Below are 5,492 nucleotides of genomic sequence, written 5' to 3' on the forward strand. Positions count from 1 at the left end.
CCATCTTTTGATAACACTTGAGTCACACTTTCTGCGCCTAGCTGAAAGGCGTTAAAGAAAAGCGCTTATGGGAGACAACACATGTTTTTACTACAGTATTTTTGTTTTATATTTGAGTCTTGGAAGTTGTTTACTACTGTAGCAACCTCTCCTTATCATAGTTTTATGTTTTGTTGTGCCAAGTAAAGTCTTTGATAGTAAAGTAAGTACTAGATTTGGATTACTGCGCAGTTCCAGATTTCTTTGCTGTCACGAATCTGGGTCTACCTCCCTGTAGGTAGCTCAGAAAATTAATCCAATTTACGTGCATGATCCTAAGATATGTACGCAACTTTCATTCAATTTGGGCGTTTTCATTTGAGCAAGTATGGTGCCCTAATAAAATCCATCTTTACGGACTGTTCTGTTTTGACAGATTCTGCTTTTTTATTTCGCATTGCCTCTTTTGCTATGTTGGATGAATTTCTTTGATCCATTAATGTCCAGTAGCTTTATGCAATTTCCAGAAGTGTTAAGAATGATTGTGTCACCTCTGAACATGTTAATTTTTATTGTGCACTAACCCTCTAATGAGTTGTTTCGAGTTTGGTGTGGAGGAAGTTTTCAAGGATCAAGAGAGGAGTATGATGCAATATGATCAAGGAGAGTGAAAGCTCTAAGCTTGGGGATGCCCCGGTGGTTCACCCCTGCATATTCTATGAAGACTCAAGCGTCTAAGCTTGGGGATGCCCAAGACATCCCCTTCTTCATCGATAACATTATCAGGTTCCTCCCCTGAAACTATATTTTTATTCCGTCACATCTTATGTACTTTGCTTGGAGCGTCGGTTTGTTTTTGTTTTTGTTTTGTTTGAATAAAATGGATTCTAGCATTCACTTTGTGGGAGAGAGACACGCTCCGCTGTAGCATATGGACAAGTATGTCCTTAGGCTCTACTCATAGTATTCATGGCGAAGTTTCTTCTTCGTTAAATTGTTAGAGAGTGGATTTGGTGATCACATGGGTAGGTGTGCACCCTTCCTCCAACGTTGGATTTACTTTAAGATTCTAGATTCACAGACGGCGATCAAACGACGTTGAATCTGCTTTTGCCTTGTGTGCACTCATGACGAGCAAGCGCGCAAGTACGACCAAGCCTATACTGCATCCCGTCCTTAGCAAAACAACAAATATCAACAGCGAATGTTTCCTGGCCTCCAACAAAAAAAGCTGCTACATCCTACAAGCACTAGCTTTTTATGCATGTGCGTAAAAGATATTCATCTCTCGTCAAAATTAACTACTAGCGCCAAAAATTTTGAGCAGAACTTGCCGCATGGCACGGGCGGGCGTTGAAGAAAGTAGAGCTGCATGCCAGATTGATTGTTGTCGTGACATGCTGCTAGCGTGTAGCAGGAGGAGCACGCATGGTCGTCCATGCCTCAGGTCAGCATGCATGGTGGGTCCTGCTTCCTTTTTAACTCAAAACGAATACTATTAAGTGACATGCATCAGACCACTAGCATGGATCAGCACACATCACCTCAACTTTTCCATGCATGCAGTGCACAGACGGCGAACAAGAATACAAAAGCAATACTGTTTTCTTAGCCTTGCATCGAAACGAAATACTGACCAACTATCACGGACAATCGAACGACGTTAGCCACGCGTCAATCACTCGATGCGTGCGTACCTATCCCTCTGCTCACCAGCGTTCATTCGTAAATTGTTATATGGTTGGAATTGGAAAATGCTACATGTAGTAACTCTAAAATGTCTTGGATAATTTGATACTTGGAAATTGTTGTGCTCATGTTTAAGCTCTTGCATCATATACTTTGCACCCATTAATGAAGAAACACTTAGAGCTTGCTAATTTGGTTTGCATATTTGGTTTCTCTAGAGTCTAGATAATATCTAGTATTGAGTTTTGAACAACAAGGAAGACGGTGTAGAGTCTTATAATGTTTACAATATGTCTTTTATGTGAGTTTTGCTGCACCGTTCATCCTTGTGTTTGTTTCAAATAACCTTGCTAGCCTAAACCTTGTATCGAGAGGGAATACTTCTCATGCATCCAAAATACTTGAGCCAACCACTATGCCATTTGTGTCCACCATACCTACCTACTACATGGTATTTATCCGCCATTCCAAAGTAAATTGCTTGAGTGCTACCTTTAAAATGCCATCATTCGCCTTTGCAATATATAGCTCATGGGACAAATAGCTTAAAAACTATTGTGGTATTGAATATGTACTTATGCACTTTATCTCTTATTAAGTTGCTTGTTGTGCGATAACCATGCTTCTGGGGACGCCATCAACTATTCTTTGTTGAATATCATGTGAGTTGCTATGCATGTCCGTCTTGTCTGAAGTAAGAGAGATCTACCACCTTAATGGTTGGAGCATGCATATTGTTAGAGAAAAACACTGGGCCGCTAACTAAAGCCATGAATCATGGTGGAAGTTTCAGTTTTGGACACATATCCTCAATCTCATATGAGAATAATAATTGTTGCCACATGCTTATGCATTAAAGAGGAGTCCATTATCTGTTGTCCATGTTGTCCCGGTATGGATGTCTAAGTTGAGAATAATCAAAAGCGAGAAATCCAAAATACGAGCTTTCTCCTTAGACCTTTGTACAGTGTGGCATGGAGGTACCCCATTGTGACACTTGGTTAAAACATGTGCATTGCAAAGATCCGGTAGTCCAAGCTAATTAGGACAAGGTGCGGGCACTATTAGTATACTATGCATGAGGCTTGCAACTTGTAAGATATAATTTACATAACTCATATGCTTTATTACTACCATTGACAAAATTGTTTCATGTTTTCAAAATAAAAGCTCTAGCACAAATACAGCAATCGATGCTTTCCTCTTTGAAGGACCATTCTTTTTTACTTTTATGTTGAGTCAGTTCACCTATCTCTCTCCACCTCAAGAAGCAAACACTTGTGTGAACTGTGCATTGATTCCTACATACTTGCATATTGCACTTGTTATATTACTCTATGTTGACAATTATCCATGAGATATACATGTTACAAGTTGAAAGCAACCGCTGAAACTTAATCTTCCTTTGTGTTGCTTCAATGCCTTTACTTTGATTTATTGCTTTATGAGTTAACTCTCATGCAAGACTTATTAATGCTTGTCTTGAAGTACTATTCATGAAAAGTCTTTGCTTTATGATTCACTTGTTTACTCATGTCATTACCATTGTTTTGATCGCTGCATTCACTACATATGTTTACAAATAGTATGATCAAGGTTATGATGGCATGTCACTTCAGAAATTATCTTTGTTATCGTTTTACCGCTCGGGACGAGCGAGAACTAAGCTTGGGGATGCTTGATACGTCTCCGACGTATCGATAATTTCTTATGTTCCATGCCATATTATTGATGATACCTACATGTTTTATGCACACTTTATGTCATATTCGTGCATTTTCCGGAACTAACCTATTAACAAGATGCCGAAGTGCCAGTTGCTGTTTTCTGCTGTTTTTGGTTTCAGAAATCCTAGTAACGAAATATTCTCGGAATTGGACGAAATCAAGACCTAGGGTCCTATTTTGCCACGAACCTTCCAGAAGACCGAAAGGGATACGAAGTGGGGCGACGAGGCGCCGCCACCATAGGGCCGCGCGGCCAGAGGGGGGCCCGCGCCGCCCTATGGTGTGGGCCCCTCGTCAGCCCTCCGACTCCGCCCTTCCGCCTACTTAAAGCCTCCGTCGCGAAACCCCGATGCGAAAAACCACGATACGGAAAACCTTCCAGAGACGCCGCCGCCAATCCCATCTCGGGGGATTCTGGAGATCTCCTCCGGCACCTCGCTGGAGAGGGGATTCATCTCCCGGAGGACTCTACACCTCCATGGTCGCCTCCGGAGTGATGAGTGAGTAGTTCACCCCCGGACTATGGGTCCATAGCGGTAGCTAGATGGTTGTCTTCTCCTCATTGTGCTTCATTGTTGGATCTTGTGAGCTGCCTAACATGATCAAGATCATCTATCTGTAATACTCTATGTTGTGTTTGTCGGGATCCGATGGATAGAGAATACCATGTTATGTTAATTATCAAGTTATTACATATGTGTTGTTTATGATCTTGCATGCTCTCCGTTATTAGTAGAGGCTCGGCCAAGTTTTTGCTCTTAACTCCAAGAGGGAGTATTTATGCTCGATAGTGGGTTCATGCTCGCATTGACACACGGGACGAGTGACGAAAGTTCTAAGGTTGTGTTGTGCTGTTGCCACTAGGGATAAAACATTGGCGCTATGTCCGAGGATGTAGTTGTTGATTACATTACGCACCATAATTAATGCAATTGTCTGTTGCTTAGCAACTTAATACTGGAGGGGGTTCGGACGATAACCTGAAGGTAGACTTTTTAGGCATAGATGCAGTTGGATGGCGGTCTATGTACTTTGTCGTAATGCCCAATTAAATCTCACTATATTTATCATGACATGTATGTGCATTGTTATGCCCTCTCTATTTGTCAATTGCCCGACTGTAATTTGTTCACCCAACATGCTTTTATCTTATGGGAGAGACACCTCTAGTGAACTGTGGACCCCGGTCCATTCTTTAATACTGAAATACAAATCTGCTGCAATACTTGTTTTTACTGTTTTTTTGCAAACAATCATCTTCCACACAATACGGTTAATCCTTTGTTACAGCAAGCCGGTGAGATTGACAACCTCACAGTTTCGTTGGGGCAAAGTACTTTGGTTGTGTTGTGCATTCGATAAACCTTGGTTTCTTTCTGAGGGAAAACTTGCTGCTGTGCGCATCATACCTTCCTCTTGGGGTTCCCAACGAACGTGTGAAATACACGCCATCACGGATTATTAAGCAAATATACACATTAAAAATAGAAGTATGTTTTTTTATATATAATATGTTTGTAATTATAGGCTATAGCTAAATGTACACACCTGTTCGTACAACAAAGAAAATTGCATGCTAATAGCATACATATTTTCGCCGATGAACTAACTATATTATCTAAATATTTTGGGTTGGGCTAATTTTCTCGGATTATCCTCGTTGAGGATCTCGGATAATCCGCAAAAAATGACGGATAATCCATATCCGTCGGATAGTATCAATACCATATCCTCTATCGTATCCGCCGGATATCCGCATGAGCACTATCCGCATCCGCATCCATTTCCGGCGGATTTCTAAAAATGCATACCATATCCTTAAAAACGAATACGGATGCGGATTCGAAACGAAAATTATCCGTACCATTTACAATCCGAACTCAACAGGATTAATCTATTTAGTACTCCATTTATAGATATTGTAAGATGTAGTTAGTAGGTTCACTCAGTTCGTCCTTGGGGAGATAGTCAGATTCAATCATTCTGAATATTCAACGTTTGGAGGTTTCTTAGCATGGTATTTCTCCTTTTTCTTTTTAACTTTTTCAGAACATAAGCAAGAAAAGTTATTATATATATTAATTATATAATCGTTGC

The sequence above is a fragment of the Lolium rigidum genome, chromosome 5 (assembly GCF_022539505.1).
Source record: "Lolium rigidum isolate FL_2022 chromosome 5, APGP_CSIRO_Lrig_0.1, whole genome shotgun sequence".
Taxonomy (NCBI): Eukaryota; Viridiplantae; Streptophyta; class Magnoliopsida; order Poales; family Poaceae; genus Lolium; species Lolium rigidum.